The following is a 19,491-nucleotide window of genomic DNA, read 5'->3' on the forward strand; positions in this document are numbered from 1 at the left end:
GATAGGAATGTAAATTGATACCATAACTCTGGAAAAGTTTGGCAGTTTCTAAAAAGGAAAATATGATGAAGTAATTGTACTTCTGGGCATTTATACTAGAGAAATGAAAACTTTCTTCAGATAGCAGTCTGTGCACAAATGTTTATGGAAACTTTATTTGTAATAGACTCAAACTGGAAACAGCTCAGATGCTACTTAATGGTGAGTGGCATGGTTATATCCATATGTAGAATATTATTCAGCAAATAAAAGGAGCAGACTATTAATACAGACAACAACCTAGATGGATCTCAAGAGAATTATCCTGAGTTGAAAAAGCCAATCCCTAAAAACCATATACTATATGACTCCATTCATAAAACACTTGAAATGATAAAATAGAAATGGAGAACAGAATAGTGTTTGCTAGGGTTTAAGGAGGTGACAGAGGTGGGAAGGAAATGATTGTAGCTATAAAAAAAATCACCATCCTTGTGGTGATGGAAATGTTCTGTATCTTGATTGCATCAAAGGTAATATCAGTGGTTGTAACACTGAATTTATAGTTTTGCAAGATAATGCCAGTGGAGGAAGCTGGGCAAAGGGTACATGGGATCTCTTCATATTATTTCTTACACTTTCATGTGAATCTATAACTATCTCAAAGTGAAAAGTTAAAAAAAAATCTAAAGTATAAATTCTTTTTTTTTACCTAAGAAAAAGAGTGAGAAAACATGTATCAGAATCTTTACTTATAGGTAGCAGTGAATCAGTGACTTCTATTTTCTTCTTTTGGATTATCTGACTTTTTCTACAATAAAGATATATTGTTTTGGTAATTAAAAAGTTAAGGAAGACATCAGCTATAAGCATAGAACTTATGTCTAATGACATAGACCGTCTACCTCAGCATATTTGGTGACATGTTAGCTCAGGGGTCTCTGTCTTGATTTTTCTATTTAAAAGGGTCCAGTGGCTAGTCCATAAAGTGTTTAAAACGAGCCATCCCTACCTTTTAAAACTTCACATTTTAATTCTTTCCATTCTGTATTCCATTTCTTCAGTTATCCAGTAACTTCTAATCTCTCAAAGTTCTTATAAAATCACACAGATTCCCAAAATATGGGACAGTCAGCATAAGGCTGGATCCATACATGAAGTTATGTGTATCCGAGAGAATAACATATTTATAGACAGCCAAACTAAATGGAATTTGATTAGAAAGTTCCAGCAGTTATACTTGGAGTGAGTTTGTCTCATGAGAAGAATAGAATAATGATTTTAATGTAACAAATTTTTTTCTGATACTTAGTCACTTAATCCTAAAGGATGCTGAATGCAGGCAAGTAAGTTCTGACAAGGTAGGAGCTCAAAGTAGGTCTGCATAATTCTTTGTGAAGGGTGGCGTAAAAAGAATGACCATAATAAATAACTTACTTTTGCTCAATACTTATTAGATCCCAAGAATTATTCTAAGAGTTTAACATGTATTGACTCATCTAATTATCATAACTAAATCCTCTTCAAATGGTTATGTCTACTGAATCTGCGAATATTTTGCAAGATATGCACATGCAATGGTATTTTAAGGAAATTTGTCTCCAGACCTTAGCTTTCATTTGTGCTTTATTTTTTAACTGCTCGAAAACCCACTTGTATTCACATCCGCTGTTTCACTTTACTAAAAGGCAAGCTCTTCATCTAAGAGAAAACTTACTATAAAATTCATTGTCTTGTACCCTGTTGTCTTTGTGGTATACAATCTTCCTGGAATTCAAAACATATTATGATTAGAAAAACTGCTGGTTTCATAGTCAGTGTTGAGATGTTCTGAATTCTTTTTTTTTAAGTTTATTTATTTAAGCAATTTCTACAACCATTGTGGGACTTGAACTCATGACCCCAAGATCAAGAGTCACAGGCTCCTTGACTGAGCCAGCCAGGCACCCCAAGATGTTCTGAATTTTTAACAAAAGTCAAAATAGTACAGGTTAAGGATGCTCTTTCACATCTTATGTGTATGTGTTCTGGGAATGCTAATGTACTCAAAATACATGCCTAAAACATAAACCTTTTCCCATCGTTCTTTTCCAATTCTCTTTGAGTTATTCAACAAGATAGGTAAAAGTAATTTTTTCAAATCATGTCAACTCTGTCAGCCACACCAATTCTCACCTTATTTCACATTATACAGTATTTATTTCTTTCTGTCCTTTACCAAAATAAACTTTGAAACCAATGATGAAAAGTTTTAGATTTCAAGTTAAAAATGTGTGAGGAAGTATGTAGGTTTTTTCTAATTATTTTGGGAGTACATTTTTGAAGACCACTGCTCATAATAACCCTATGGGGTAGATAGTAATAGCTTATCCCCATTTTAAACATGTGGCACAAATGAGGCCCAGAGAGGTTAAGCAACTTGCCCTAAAATACACAGCTATTAAAGGTCAGAGTTAAGATTCTACTGAGAATTCTGGCCCCAGAACCGGAGCTGTTAACTACCACACTATATTGCCTTTAGAATTTCAATTAGTATTTACTTAGGCCTGCCATGGAATCAGAACAATGTATCTTTTTTTTTTTTTTTAAAGATTTACTTATTTATTTATTCATGATAGAGAGAGAGAGAGGGAGAGAGAGAGAGAGGCAGAGACACAGGCAGAGGGAGAAGCAGGCTCCATGCAGGGAGCCCGACGCGGAATTCGATCCCAGGACTCCAGGATCGCGCCCTGGGCCAAAAGCAGGTGCTAAATCGCTGAGCCACCCAGGGATCCCCAGAACAATGTATCTCTTATTCATGAAAAGAGATACCAAACAAAGTCTTTTGTTTTAAGGAAATGTTGGAAAATGTCTACAAAAATTTTAGCTTGTGTCTAATGATACTGGTAGATAATTGTCAGGTTTCCAGTATTATTTTTATTTTCTTCCAGAGATGGCAGAAACAAGAATTTGGGATGTTCACGTGGATTCAAATACAAGGATCATCTGGAAAAATGAAGAGCCAGTATGTTTTCTTAAACAGAAGTCAGGCTCTTAAGTCAGAACATGTTTATACTTCTAGTGACAGAATAACTTATGATGCTTACTATTTAGGAATATGGTAGACACTGCAAAGTATCTTTAAAACTGGATGCTTTGCCCTTGTTACATAATTTCCCACACTGTGCTTTTTCCCTTATAAAATATTAGCTCTTTCTAATTAAGTTGTTCATTTATTTAAGTTCATTTATTAAAGCACTTTGTTTTGGGGAAGAGGACACTCACATACGTGCATAAGCCTTTTGGCCCCCCTTAAAGATAGGGTTCCAAGAATGACATTTTCCACAAGACCTTGGGTTAAAAGTATTTGTAAGCCCAGGTTGCCTTTCAAAGGTTTCTTAAAATGTGCTTTAGGTTAAAAAGGAAGGAATGAGACAGGCCAACTCTGGGGAAGGTTGGAGATACCATATTTTGGGGGTGAGCCTGGCGTGGCACACTGGCACACCTACACCTGGAGACTGGTGGGGAGACAAACTATAGTTCCTTTGGATAAGTTCTCCTCAGCATTTGAGTGGCTCAGTTATGTAGCTCTCATTCTTCCCTTTGACAAAACTCATATTGAGAGTGAGGCAGGGCAGAGGAGGCAACAGGAAATGCTAGAGAGAACATGACTGCAACCCCAGGAAAGTCTACTTGGCTTTGGAAAGACTGAGGGTGGCCATGTAAGGAAAGAACCCAGGTAGAGAATCCTGGGACAGCTTCACAATTTACCAGCCTGGAGGTCCTGGGCAAGTCACACGTCTCTATGGTCTGTCTTGCTCTGAAAGTCTACGACTCAGGAAATCTGAGTTTGAAACTACTTTCTTAAAATTTATCAGAAAATGTTATAAAGTAGAATAACCTCTTCCCTGAAAAACCGCGATGAGCATAACGGAATCTCTTGCTTGCATTCCCAGCTGCACTTTTCCAAATGGTGTTTTCAATTATTTTCAGTGAGCTAATGTTCCCTTGACTATCTTAAAGACTTAAAGAGAAGGACTATTAAACTTGAATCCTGAAGAAAACAATAGAAACAGCTGCACAACGGACCCAAGCTGACAAAGATGCCTGGGGCTCTACTTAGAAGTGGCTCTCACAGAGCACTTCACCGTCCAGGGACAACTGCCTTGGAGCAAGTCCTCTATCAAAGGAGCTCTACTGAAGCAACCACAGAGATGGAACAGTGGAGCAAAGAGCTTTGAGAAAATCGGTATAAGGTTTTCTGTGGCTACAAATCCACTTCTATATGAGAAAAGCTTTGGGGTGGGGTGGAGAAGATTCTACCCTCCTTGAATTTTGTTCAGAACTATGAGACTTTATAGATCATCTAACTCAATCCCTACATTTTGCAGTTGAGGAAATGTAAAATAAATAACTAGCTGACTTGCTCTAGTTAGCTGGCCAGCTAGTTAGTAGGTGGCCAACATGGAAACTAGAACTCAGTTGTTTCTACTACACATGCTATTTACACATCTTCCTCAGTTACACACTGGGTGTCTTCTCTTCCAGATTACTAAGGAACAATGAATTCTTACTTTATATAAATGCCTAATGAAATTGATATTTATATGATAATTCTTCTGTAGCAAGGTATTTTTTTTCCCTCAAAGTTAAGATATCAAAAAAATGATTTGGTCATTGAATACCATATAAAGAACCATTAATTCCACTCTGTTAAATCTAAAGCATGATTATTTTAGAAATGTTTCCTGCTTTTGGGTTGCCTAGGTGGCTTAGTTGGTTGAGCTTCCAACTCTTGGTTTCAGCTCTGGTCATGACCTCACAGTCCTGGGATCCAGCTACTCAGCATGGAGTCTGCTTTAGATTGTCTCCCTCTCCCTTTGCCTCGGTCTCCGCTTATGCACATTTTCTTTATCTCTTAAAAAAAAAGACATCTTAAAAGACAGAGAGAAATGTTTCTTGCTTCATATGCTTTTTGCTTGACATAAGACTTCGACCTATGGGTGAATGCAGAAAAATCTTCACAACTACATCCCCCTATCTTCTTTAAGGCTTTTAATTAAGTAAATCCAGTATTTATGTAAAATTAGCAAAACTAAAGAGGAAATTTAATTTTCAAGAAATTAGCCATTATTATTATAAATAGGAAAGAATTACAAAGCCATGTAAATTTCTTGGATAGTTTAGCTTGTAGATATGCATGTAGTAGTATTAGGAAAATTCAACTGAAGCCTAATAAATAAAATAATTTCTGTATGGCAAATATAGTCAAAAAATTGAAAGCAAATAAATAAATTACTAAATTTCTTTAAGCGACTGAGAACAAGGACTAGATATTGAAAGCATTAACAAAGTGGCTATGTTTAGACACCTAATTTTAACCATATCAGGTACATTTTTAATCTGGGATACTTTGCTAGCAGGAAATGGATAAAATGGTCCTTGATGATGCTTTGCAATACGGAAGCTTTATGAAGCAGAGGTGGGAAACCTCCTTATTTCATTAACCTCCTTATTTCATTACTTCCTCTCAGGAGAGTGTCAACCATAACTGATTCACACACATGTGAACTGTGACTTAACTGGTGTTTTTAAAAAACTGAGTTACAGGACAAAAAGATTCTTTCAAATATTTTTTAAAGTTTAAATGACAAAAGGGAAGAAAAGACCTCATTTAATAACTATTACCTAGAGGAAAGAAACAGGCTCCACATTGTGATGAATTAAGGGGGTTAAAAGATGGAGAAAGAAAAATAGGAAGAAAAAGAAATTTCAGGGCAAAGAGGACAAGAAGATAGGTCAGAATTAGAGGACTAGTGGAAGCAATGAAGAGAGAAAGAAGTCTATAGAGGAGAGAAAGGGGAAGAACAAGAACCTGGTGTTCATTTAAGACTTTGGGAAACTGCTATGTCCCAACAATTTTGAAAATGCAACCATTTTCTCAGCATTTTATTATGAATTATCAGAGTATAAAATATATAAAAAATTTATTTTCCACAAACGTTAATATTTTGATATGTGAAAAAGAATGACATAGGTTTTAGAAATTTATCTTGAAACCAGAAAGGTATCTGCCCATGTATCAGTTATGCCTTGATATATTCCCTTTGATAATTAAGAACTTACTTCATTGCATTATTTTAAAGTTTGCAGGTTCTCATTCCATAATCAGATGTTTTCATTCCATAATGCCTGAAGGCTACAGTGGAATCTTATATTAATTTCAGATATGAACTATTTTTTCCCTAACAAATCAAGCTTTTGATTTAGTTAGGACATGTTCAGGGAATACACATAATGGGGGCCTATCTTCTTTATTGTTTCCTCTATCCCAACAAGCTCTCAAATTTAATTGTAAAAACCTAGAGGAATAATTCTTTAAAATTTTCAGTTGAAAAGAGGAGAAAATCTTTGTGACCTTGGTTCAGTAAACTTTTTTTAGGTTTGTCCTTTGTCCTCTCCCCAGCTCCTGCTCTCTCTCTCTCTCAAATAAATAAAAATCTTCAAACAAACAAACAAACAAACAAACAAAAAACCTGTCCATAAACATTTATGTTGATTTTACTCATAATTCCTCCAAACAGAAGAGAACCCAAATGTCCTTCATCTGGTGAATAGATTAGCAAACTGTAATACATCTATATGATAGGACTATTACACAGCAGCAAAAAGGAACAACTGTTGGTACATGCAACAATTTAAACAAATCTCAAATATGTTGTGTCAAGGGAAAAAAACAGATTAAAGGTGTTATGATCTTATTGATATCACATTCAGGAAAAGGTGAAATTAGAGGAGGAGAAAATAAAGTGATTGCCAGGGGCTGAGAGCTGGAAGAAGGGTTAATTTAAAAAGCCAGCAAGGGGGAACTTTTTTGAGTTAAACTATTCTCTATTTTGATTGTGATGATGGTTATATCACTGTATATGACAGAACTCTACACAAAAAAGTTAATTTTACTGTATGTAAATTTTTAAAAAGTGAAAAAAATGGGAGACTTGCTCCCAACTCTCCTGGGATTTTTATCAAAAATTCAAAGAGGTTTTACCCAAAATGATCCGTAGGTTATAATGGTTATAATGATCCGTTGGAATAGACACCATATTTTGGACTTTAGCCTGGTGAATGATTTTTAAATATTTAAGAATTATTTAAATTTTAAACAAGTATTGAGCATTACCTGGGGCCAGGTACCTGGGTAATGGTAACAATACAGACTTGAGTAGAGCTTGTTTTGGTCCCTATACAATGTTAGAACTAAAAGGACTTGTGCCAACAGGGAAGCTGAATCTTTCTTTCTTGGTAGCAGCACTTGAAATGATATAATCAATGATGTTGATGTACAAAAAAGCACAATTTTATGACTTTTCTGTCCCTTTATCTGTGGTGCTGATTGTTCTGCTTAATCAGCTAAAAAGGTTAACTACTTCAGATTGCATAAAATGAAACCACTATGGCAGATCAAAGCTTTCCTACACTGCCAGTAAGGAAATGCAACTATGCTATGTGCTTTATGCAGGTTTGCTGCTGAAAGGTACATGTTTATTTCATTAAAAGTTATTTTATTACCTGGGAGAAACCAAATGTCAAGTTTAGCTCTCTAACACAAATCATATTTTATCCAAATGCAGATGTACTTTTAACTACGGCAGCCATTTGATTAACTTGTCCAGTGACTAAACTTATGATCCACTATATTAAACATAGTGACCTTTATGCCAAAGAATCTAACCTGGAGCTAAGTTATCCATTAAAATCCAACCTGGGAGTATGTTACCCTTTATGAAAAAATAACCACCTCCGTTCCTGCTAGTGGAGGTCTGCAGAGAAATAGTGAATGAATAAAAAACGTATGTAATTTATTTGGCCACTTAGGAAGGAGCGCATCAACATGCATAGCTTTGACTCTCAGATGACAGACAAAAATGACAGAACACTGAGGTGGCTGAAGAATATTTCAGAAACATTTCAGTTGGAGGGAAAGTACTTAGTTCCCTCATGAGAGGTGGAATGCCTATGTTTGAGGATGTTACCTGCCCACATCTTAGGGCTGTGCTGACTTGTAGCATGGAAGAGGACCATAGGTGGGTCTTGGTGATAAGAGGGAGGAATGGGGACATTTTTTCTTCAGAGACAAAAGGAAATAGAAGATTTTTGATTGATGTGCAGTTTTGAGAAATCACAAGTACTTAGAAAAAGCATAGCCACAAATGGGCAACATATGTATAAAAAGACTCTGCTATACAGTAGAAATCAGTCATTTTTTTCCTAAATTAGGAACCTAGTAAGAAATGAATTCTTAAAGGAGGAGGAAAGACATAGAATACTAGCCGCTTTGGTGTGAAATACTCTTACTAATTTAGAGTCACTCTGTGTACTATAATAAGCTGCAGAGGTATTAATGTTTTTTTCAGGCACATGATTACGGACTGCCTGCACAGTACAATCACCTTAAGCACATTTAAAGCAGTCCCATCCCCTCTAGTTCTAATTCTATTGAGCATGGTTGTGTCCAGATATCAACAGCCTTTTCCCCAGCCCCCAAGTAGGCTCCATACCCAGCATGGGGCTTGAACTCAAGAGTTTAAGATCCAGAGTCCCATGCTCTACCTATTAGTAAGCCAGCCAGTTGCTCCCGGGCAACAGCAGTTTTCAAAGCTCCTCTCCTGGTTCCCTTGATTAGCCAGGGCTGTGAAGCACTATTTTAGGCGATAGGATCCGGTTGGAAGGATCAGCTGAGACCTTCAACCATGCATACATATTTAAAAATGTGCCACAATCCAACAAACTTGACAGAAAAATGTGAAGCTAAAGAGAAAGGGAATGAATTACTACACTGTAAAATAATTCCTAGATTCATTCTTTAAAAGTAGTTCTTTAAATACTGGCTGCTTTATAATTCATTAACTTGATGCTAAGCTGAGGTTAAATGGGAATAGGTATTTTAGCAGCCATATTTCACCTAAATTAATAAAAGGGAAGATCCAGGACCTCTGAGATGGTAATATGAGCCAACTAACAACTATGATTTGGTTTATAAATATTGTTTTCATCTGATGTTTCAGAAACACATCTAAGAGGAAAAAGTGAGGTCCACCTGTATATCCATATGCTTCTGCTTATATACCTAAGTGATCTCTCTAGTTTATGATTTAAAATTCCTTGTATGTATATATATATATATATATTAAAAACCATAGCAGTTCCTTAGACAGGACCATCATAAGATTCTTTCTTTTCATGATACTATATTGTTTTCCAGTTTTTAGTGGATACTCCCTTTAAAGAAATATTTGAATCTTTTTAAGACATTACTAATTCTCTTTGAGTTTTTCAATGTATCTCAAAGTGCACCCAAAATGTAAATCTGCAAGCAGCCTTGATCAGAATTCCTAATTAGTGTTAAATTAACCAGTTAGGTTGACCCAAGCTTATAAATATTTGCATACTTTTAAGTGTGTAACATCAAAAAATTTTCTCCCCAATGGGGTAGCGAAAAATAACAGGTGGGAGTCCAGGAGGGTCTTTTTAAATAAGCCATTCAAAAGGTTGGCATTAAACCTATTTATAATGTGCATTAAATAACAATATGAAGCTTTTGGTTAACTGAGGTAACATATGAGGAATCTAGAAGCTCAGATATGTAGTAAATGAAGGGTGGGGGTGATGTCTCACAGTCTAAGGTTTTCCTTTAAAAACAGAGTACCCTTCTGTTGGCATAAAAGTAGCAGGGTAATTAGAGTCTTAATGCAGGCACTGTGTTATTATATTCTCAGTTTTTATTTATAATTTTTTTAAAATTTTTATTTATTTATGATAGTCACAGAGAGAGAGAGAGAGAGGCAGAGACATAGGCAGAGGGAGAAGCAGGCTCCATGCACCGGGAGCCCGACGTGGGATTCGATCCCAGGTCTCCAGGATCGCGCCCTGGGCCAAAGGCAGGCGCTAAACTGCTGCGCCACCCAGGGATCCCTCAGTTTTTATTTAAATTCTAGTTACCTAACATGCAGCATAATATCAGTTTCAGGTATACAATTTAGTGATTCAATACTTACATACAACACCAGGTGCTCATCACAACAAGTGCCCTCCTTAGTCCTCATCACCTATTTCACCCATCTCCCACTCCCCTCCACTCTGGTAACCATGAGTTTGTTTGCTATTATTATTTTATGAAAGGAAGAAATAACACTAATTATCTATAACTTGGTGAAATGTTCTCTGTAAATCAATTGCAGAATACATAATTTTTATTTTGATAATTATGCTCATAATCTTAATACTTTTGATGTACTGTAGATCATCTATGGCAAGAATCAAAGAAATGGTGATGTTAAAAATATTTTTATCAAGTTAAAAACAGAGCTCAGAAATAAGTTAATACTAGTGCTTTTTTTCCCAATGTGACAGTAAATATACACCTCATATTTCAAGGGAGATTTAAAAAAAAGTATGGTTCTAAGCAAATAGTATTTTCTTCTTAGCAAAAATCATCTGCCTTTTATGGCATCAGAGATAACCATCAAATCAGGCAGGAATAAAAGTCACAATGATTATGATAGTCTAAAACAATGGTTTTGAAATTTTGGTGTGCATCAGAAGTACCTGGAGAGCTTGTTAAAATATAGATTTATGGGCCTCACTCCTAGAGTTTCTGGGGCTAGGCCCCCAATTTTTCATTTCTAACAAGTTGCCAGATGATGCTAATCCACTGTTCCAGGCAACACACTTTGAAAAAACAAATTCTGAGAACTGCCTATGCAAAATAATCCTTTGGCAATTAACTAGTTGGTGAAGGCTTAGAAAAAAAAAGCAGCTACAGGTTCTACTCTTTTAAAAACATATTTCATTTATTTATTTTAGAGAGAGAGAAAGAGCACAAGTGGGGAGAGGGACAGAGGGAGAGAGGCAGGGAAAGGGAGAGAATTCCAAGAAGACTTCATGCTGAGCATTAAAGCCCAATGCGGTGCTTGATCCCCTGGATCCTGAGATCATGACCTGAGCCACAACCAAGAGTCCAATACTCAACCAACTGAGCCACTCAAGTGCCTGAAGCACTCTAGAGATTCTGTAAAAATTCTTTCTTTGAATCATTTTCTAGACAACTTTGACCCTCTCAGGTACTGACTGCCAACATGCCTGATCCTGAACAATAAAACCCACACATAACTTCTTAGAGTTTTAAATTGCTGCTAAAGAATTGTAATTTCATAAATATAGCTAGTCAAACATATACATTCTAAATTACTAGATTGAACTTGAACTTTTCTAAACATTAAAACCACAAGGACAAGACTCCTCCATTTATTCCTATTTCAAAACCACACGCAAGCTAATTCTATAGAATTTGGAATGTACAATAGGTTATTCTCACAAAATAAACCACAAGGGGTGAATTATATCTCTTCAAACTACGTGGTGTCTTAAGTCAACAAGGTTAAGTCTTCGACTATCATGCTGACAAGCAGATTTTGTGACATTTATGGACCTCACAGAAACAGAAACATGTAACAATAAATTTAAGCAAGAGTATAAAAAAATGGGTATGTTTGTGTGGTGTCTCTAAAGCCTCTCTAAAAAAAATTTGTCGGAGCTTCACTATGTAGCTACAAAGCAGTTATCCTGGGGGACTCTTTCCCAGAACTGCATTCTTCTGACCAGAAATATGGATACCATGCTTCTGTTAAGAGCTTTTATAGCTGGCTCCTGCCTCACCCAGATATTATGGGCCATGTTCTCCAAGAGATTTCTGGAAATGAATAATATCCTACTGGTAGAAGAGAATAAAAACCATTAACTAATTGGCAGCTTTAAGCTCTAAGTTTAGTGAGTGAGTTTTCTCATTGTAATGATAAAAAAACATTCTCTGTAACAGCATAGAGGAGCTCCTTTTAATTTTTGCTCTACTGTATTTGCAAATTCTTGCCTATGAACTCATATAAGTAGTATTTATTTTTTACATGTGCAGTTTCAGAACATTAAACAACATAGATTCCATCCCATGAATTCTACACAGTACATTTTATTCTATATGATTTTAGTTTAACAATAACATTCTTTTTTTTTAAAGATTAAATTTATTTATTTATGAGAGACACACAGAGAGAGGCAGAGACATAGGCAGAGGGAGAAGCAGGCTTCATGCAGGGAGCCTGATGTGGGGCTCGATCTCAGGACCCCAGGATCACGACCTGAGCTGAAGGTAGATGCTCAACCACTGAGCCAGAGGTGTCCCTAACAGAAACATTTTTGGCTTGTTGTAAACAATATAATGAAGAACCAAGAGGCTCTTGTATTTTACAACTTCATTCTAAAGATTCAGTATAACTAAAAATGTATATCTAGAAGCCTGCCAGTCTTGTGTAATTACACTTCCAGAATGTTATGTAGTACTTTTTCAAAGATGGAGAAGGAATATCATAAGATATTGAGACAGTTCTTTTAAAAATAGTCTTAAGTCTAAATATGCCATGCCTCATACTCTAAAATGGTTCCCAATCAGAGGTATTTTGTCTCTGAGGGGCATTAGGCAATGTGTAGAGACATTTTTAATTGTCACACTGGGAGTACATAACTGCCATTTAGTGGGTAGAGACCAGAGATGATGCTAAACGTACTACATTGTACAGGAACAACTCACCCTAAGATTTATCCAGCACAAGTCATTAGTGCTGTTGCTGCAAAATCTTCCTCTAAAACAACAAAGAGAAAATATTAATAACAAAAATAATGAGATGTGATATAACATAGTAACCTAGTATTAACTATTTTGGTAAACATTCTATGATTTTCTTGTGTTAATGTATAAAACTAAAAATTCACCTTCTAGAGAACTTTCTGTGATGGTCAGTCACATTGGTAAAATCAAATTACACTGGCATGTAGGCTTCAAGGAGGCAATAATGGGGGTGCAGAAGCAAAGATAGAAGATCTCCGCCCCGATCAGGATCTTCATGAGCTGTTAATCCCTCAATTACCTATAGAGAGATCTTTCTACACAAATATGGATGGAAGATATACGGTGCCAAGTACAATCAGACTCTTTTAAGTGGCTGGCACTGGGAGATAAGATAAAGTCTGTCCAAGAGCATGACATTGGTTTTCAATGAATACTGTTAGGTTTCCAAGGACATAAATTAACCATCAGTATATTGGTTGGTTAATAATAAACAGTGGTATACAACCTGTTTTATATGAAAGGTGATCCACTGTTTTCATCTTTACTGCTGCCTCAATTGCTTCTGTCAATGAGGGAACAGGACAAGGCATTTAGCTTTCAAACTTTACCAGTTTTAGCCGTTCTAGACTTGGTAGAAGGAAATACAAGTTGGATTTCTCAAAATGTGGTCTACAGATTAGCAGTCTCTGTATCATTCATGGCATTAAATTCAGATTTCTGAGCTCTACCTCTCACTATAGAATTGGAATTGTCCAGGGGTACTTCGAGGAATCTGCATTTTAACATGGGGGACTTTTGATAAAACTCTCTGTGTAGGAATAGTCTGCTCAGGGAGAGTTAGAACTCTAAAGTTATTTTAAAAATATGGGTTCTTGTTGTTGTTGTTGTTATTTTTAATTTTTTCTTCTCAGCTAGCTTATGAGCACTTAAGAATAGTGGATAGTTTATTTCAGCAGAATGGAGCAAAAGTTAAAAGACGCTGTAAGACCAACGTTGAGACTGTGGTAATTTTTTGATGGGTTTAATTTCTCATGGTACATTCTGAGTTGCATGACCCATCTCCTTCAGTTTCTACTGTTTTTCAATATGTCAAAGCAATCTTTGATAGAGATTACATTATTCTATGTGAATTCATTATACTTTAATAAAACAAAAAGAAAAAAATGAAAAAAGCCCCCTATATCCATGTCTAATTTATTTTGTGGGCATTCTTTTTTTTAACTTTTATTTATTTATGATAGTCACACACACACAGAGAGAGAGAGAGAGAGAGAGAGGCAGAGACATAGGCAGAGGGAGAAGCAGGCTCCATGCACCGGGAGCCCGACATGGGATTCGATCCCGGGTCTCCAGGATCGCGCCCTGGGCCAAAGGCAGGCGTCAAACTGCTGCACCACCCAGGGATCCCCATTCTTTTTAAATAAGGGAGATAGCAAACCTTGATTTTTTTTCCTTAGGTTATCATAAGAATAATAAGCCATAGAATTCGTAAAATGATAGTAACCCCTCTGATCTGTGCTTTATTATGGAGTTAATTTATATTCTGAAATGTGAATAAAGGTAATTAATGTTTTGGGAATTCACATAGTATCATATAAAGTAATAGAATCCCACAATTAAGAGAGAATCAGAAGGATTTAGAAACTGTTCTCATTCCACACTCTTAAAAGAGTTCTAGTAATCACAAATGATATGGGCTGTATCTATTCAAAAATTTAAAAATCTACTTTTTTGATGATATGATAAAGTATTTCTTTTGATTTTTCATGAACTACAAAATAAATTCTACAAAGTGACAACATAAACATCACTTCAACTACAAAGGCATAAAATACTTCAAATGCAATATTTATATAATCAGTCAACAAATATTTACTAAGCAACTATATAGTGAATTAAAGATGGTGACAAATTCATTGTCATTCATTCTGTCAAGAGGTGTTGGTTATTTCCTCTTCCCTTGGATCTATGGGGGCCTTGTAACTGCTTTGACCAGCACAAAGTGTCAAAAATGACCCTCTGTCACTTCTAGGTGTAAGTTAGCCTCAAAAATGGACTGGCAGCTTTTACTTTGGTATTGCTGAAAGCAGTTACCATGCTGTAGAGAAGTCTGCTATAGACTGCTGGATGCTGGGAAGACCATGGAAAGAGGCCTTAGAAGATGAGGGGCCATATTTCATATTTCAGCCTCAGCAGAACTCTCAGATGAACCGTGATGCATGAGACTGGCTATACCATGTTGTGGAGAAGAGCCACCTAAGTACACCCAGTCATGAAACAATAAATTTCTATTGTTTTAAACCACTGTGTTTTGGAGTGGTTTGTTAAGCAGCAATAAAGAACTGAAACAACTATTATGTACTTTATTAGATGCTGTTCTAATTCTTAGAACTAAAACAGAAAAATGTAAACAAAATTTCTGTATTTGCTCTGTATTAATCAACTGTTGGCTAAAATACAAAGTTATATTTAGGCTGATATCTTTAGGTTGATATTAAAGGTTGTATTTCTAGTGGACATTTCATTTCAATAAAAACTATTATTTTCTTTCCAACATGCATTGAGACATTGAAACTTCATTTATGTTCTTTTTTTGGTTGTTCCAACTGAGTAGTAGGACCAAATACATAACTACTAGTATGATATCATGATATCTGTATCCTAAAATGCTAAGATGAAATCGTTATCAAACCAGAGTGTATTATTTTTTATTATTATTTATATTATTATTATTATTTTATTATTTGTATTATTATTTTTATTATCTTTTAAAAAGCCCAATTCTAAATTCTAAATAGAATAGCTTAACACTATTAGAATAATTAACAATCTTTTAGCTGGCCATTATACTATTGACATTCTATTTTAGAGTCTGAATAAATGAAACTGGTTTTCCCCAAACTCTATTTTAACAACTGCTTTATGATTCTTTTACAAAAACTTCTCAATATTCACAAATCAATCCACATGATAGAGCACGTTAATGAAAGAAACGATAAAAATCATATGATCATCTCAATACATGCAGAAAGAGCATTTGATGAAGTACAATATCCATTTGTGATAAAAACTCTCAACAAAGGAGACTTATTATTCTTAATGAACTTATTTTGTTCTGTATTATCGACATTCCAAGTTAAGTCTTAGTGATGAAGGTCATCTTTTAAATTTTTTTTAAAAAAGATTTATTCATTTTAGAGAGAGAGAGACACACACACACACACAGACCTAGAGTGAGTGGGAGGTGGGGCAGAGGGAGAGAATCTTCAAGTACCCCCCCACTGCCCAAGCATGGAGTCCAATGCAGGCCTTGACCCCACGACCCTGAGCTGAAGCCCTGAGATCACTACCTGAGCTGAAACCGGGAGGTGGATGGTTAAGTAACCGAGCCACTCAGGTGCCCTGAAGGTTATCTAATATATAATTCTTTTACCTGGAATGTTATTCTTCTCCCCTCACCATTTACCTAAATCCTCTTTATCTTGAATACACACTGCTTTGCATTAACTTTTTATTCTATAAACTCCTTGAAGGTTTAATTCAACCTACTTATTGTTTAACTGCTTTTAGTTTTTTGAATCTGGTTGCTATCTCAAAACACTCCCAAGAGAGGTGCAAACATTTCCGCTTCTTTGATTGTAAGAGAGAAATTTTTAGTCTTCTCCTCAGGGCCTACTTAAAAATACCATGCATCACTGGGCACTCACAAGGATAATGGCAGAGTCTCTGCATAATGGTGTGTTGCCATTTGCTCAAAACCAGGAACAATGTGTAAAAGTCTGTTTTTCCCAAGATCTTTGCATGTCAAGTAAGAAGTATTCTAGCATCCACTCTTCTTTCAAAGGATGCAAATTTCAAAACACAGCTGTCTGTGACCTTGGGAGACCTAACCAGAATTTGCAAACAAGCTTATGTAAGCGTCCCCTGGCCAGCCTTGTAAAGGCCTCTCTAAGTAAATGAGGGTTCTACTTTCTTTTTGGAAATGAGAGTTTTGATTTCTACATGTAATAGCAAGGGGTCTTCTGGGGAGAGGCATCTCCTGCCTGAACTGTAATTTGAAAAGTATCCTTTGTCTGTATTGTATCCTTGATTATAGAAGATGCAATGCTATGAAAGAAGCCATAGCACAGCTGTAAAACAATGCTTGCATAATGCCTAGTGAGAAAAAGTTCAGAAACCTGAGTAGACATTACATTAATAAGTTCCTCAAATGGCACTTTATAAATGTGGAGATGGGAGGAGACACAGAAGTGGAGCCAAACAATATTAATAGATCTGTGGAGATTAGAAATATGGATAGTAAGAGTACACACTGAGTTCAGTCTGGCAAAATACAATGACGTCCAAGCATCCAGGAAAAACATTACTCAGAAGATTGACATTTACTGGATGGAACCTCAAAAGCATGTCAAAAGCAACTGGATAGATATTGTAATCCATAGAATAGATAGATTTTGCAATGCAACAGAAAAGCAAAAAATAAAAGTCTATGTCAAGCTGCCTGTCAGAGGGCTTCAGCCAATGCTGAAAGTCGTTTAAAAAAAAAAAAAAGGTGGATAAAAACAACTCAGTTCTTGGGTCCAAGAGTGTGAGCACTTGGGCTTCTGCTTTGGATTTCAATAGTCTCTCAGAAAGACTGAAAAGCACATAAGAGGCCTTTAGAAGGGAAATGAAAAATTAATGGAAATAGGCGTATGATGAGATTCAAGGAATGAAATAGAATAAACTCTGCTGGGCAGTGATAAAAAGAGATATTTAACTCTGATCAAAATTATTGTTGGGGCACCTGCCTGGCTCGGCTGGAAGAGCTCTTGCTTTTGGGGTTGTGAGTCTGAGCCCCATGTTGGGTGTAGAGATTACTAAAACTATATATAATTAAAAAATTATTGTGTGCATTTGTTTTGTTTTCAAGTTTATTTACTTTTTTTGGTAATTTATACACCCAGGATGGAGCTTGAACTCATGACCCTACCCTGAGGTCAAGAGTCACATGCTCTTCCAACTGAGCCAGCTAGAGGCCCCTGTTTACATTTTAAGGGTGTTCCAGGAAAGATTATTAACAAATATATTTTAGTTATACATATGGCAGATGAAAAAGTGAATTTACCAGAAGCCCCAGCCTTTCACAAAGCCATGTAGTTGAGAAAAGATTTACAATCACAGAATTTTAAGGGAGTGATCTTTGAGATGACCTAGTTGGTATTCAAAGTGAGGTGTGAGGGCCAGCTAATTCAGAACTACCTGGAGAGCTTGTTACAAAAGATTGCTGAGCTCCTATTAGTACAGCCCTCCTGAATCCTAATACCTAAGGGCTACTGGCCTGAGAAGTTGCCTAAGTTTAATGGCCTCTGTCTATAGATAAGGAAACAGGCCCAGAGAGATAGGATGCGGAAGGTCAGGTACGAGAGTCCCAGTTCCTGGTCCAAGGCTGTTTTCACTAGTCTGGAATGAAACTCTTCCTAAATCTTCCCAAATTGCCTTTATATTGCATGTTTTTGTCTGAGAATTTAATCCATAATCTAATCACAGCTCCATTTAATTCTTGGGTAATAAGAAATGGAAGACAGAAGAAAAGAGAAAATAAAGATTAGGCAGGAAGTAGAAAGGAAAAACTCGGGCAGGAGCAGTAGTCAGAAATGATTAGCATCTGATTAAGATGACATAGTATTTATATGTGTGAAGTTAAATCATAGTCTGAACAGAAAGGCACTCAGTCCATTGCACTGTCTCCCCCATGCCCTCCCAAAAAACACCCAGACACTTAGAAGGAAAAAGAAGTAAACTGGCCCTAACAGGAACCTGAGGCTAGTAAGTGGGCTTGCCTTAATCCCATTTGCCTTGTCCAAGTTCATCTGAAAAGAGTGGCCAGGTGATTTAAGGAATAACTGTGCCTCTTTTGGGACTACTTCTGAATCTGCCATCTTAGAAGAGCTGGACTTGAAATGGGTAAATGGAAATGTTCTCTCTGTGCTACCAGAGTGATGGCACCATGAAGATCCACTTTCCAAATCCTAAATTATTTTGAAATATAAGTGCCATGTAAAGCAGAGAAAGAGAGAACCACAGGAATGTTCTGTATTCAAAGGTTTTTTTAATAGTTTTTCAACTCTCACAGACTTACTGCTTCAACAACTCAAGAACTGCTACTTAGGGTTTTAAATAAATTAAACTGAACCCCTAATTTTCCTATCCCCATCATCATGTGTCAGTTTTAGAATTCTACTACTTTTTAGATTCTCTGATATATAATGGACATAACTTCTGTCTTCTTTTACTTTGACTATCAGGAAAATAAATGATTTTAAAAAGTATAATAAAGTTTCCAGGGCAGCCCTGGTGGCGCAGCGGTTTAGCGCCGCCTGCAGCCCAGGGCGTGATCCTTGAGACCCAGGATCGAGTCCCATGTCAGGCTCCCTGCATGGAGCCTGCTTCTCCCTCTGCCTGGGTCTCTGCCTCTCTCTGTCTCTCTCTGTGTTGCACATGGATAAATAAATAAACCTTAAAAAAAAAAGTTTCCATGGAAAGAGAATTTAGAAAGGGAAGAGAGGGTCAAAGAATAAATTTTGGTCCTTCCTAATATTTAAGCTTCCTTAAAAATGTGAAATCTGTCTCATTATCATAAATCTTTTATTCCTAGGGGGTGAAAGACAGGGATGAGAACCAGAGTATAGGTAGTCTCAGGAACTATTTCTGTGACAGTGATTGGCATGTTCCAGGTAGTTCTCTCATCTCATGAGGAGTTTATTATTTGAAAAGCAATCATGTTGCATTGATATGGCCTCTTTTAGAAAGAGTTGGCCAGAGTGTGTTTCAGGTTGGTCATTTCTGGTTTGACAGTTTCTAATCCTATAATG

At 36.3% G+C, this 19,491-nt stretch overlaps 2 protein-coding genes across 11 annotated transcripts in view; one reads left to right on the forward strand and one right to left on the reverse strand.

Moving 5' to 3' along the window:
• The window catches only part of CMSS1 (cms1 ribosomal small subunit homolog), a 375,896-nt gene that overhangs the window by 93,340 nt on the left and 263,065 nt on the right, over window positions 1-19,491 (reverse strand). For 2 of the 10 annotated variants that reach the window (XM_077884189.1, XM_077884187.1), the window contains exon 2: window positions 12,599-12,650. The exons of the other annotated variants lie outside the window; for them this stretch is intronic. The gene's annotated coding sequence lies outside the window, so the exon portion shown is untranslated. The remainder of the gene's footprint in view (window positions 1-12,598; window positions 12,651-19,491) is intronic. 10 annotated transcript variants of the gene reach the window in all.
• The window catches only part of FILIP1L (filamin A interacting protein 1 like), a 295,693-nt gene that overhangs the window by 20,354 nt on the left and 255,848 nt on the right, over window positions 1-19,491 (forward strand). The window lies entirely within an intron of this gene.

The sequence above is a fragment of the Canis aureus genome, chromosome 35 (genome assembly GCF_053574225.1).
Source record: "Canis aureus isolate CA01 chromosome 35, VMU_Caureus_v.1.0, whole genome shotgun sequence".
Taxonomy (NCBI): domain Eukaryota; kingdom Metazoa; phylum Chordata; class Mammalia; order Carnivora; family Canidae; genus Canis; species Canis aureus.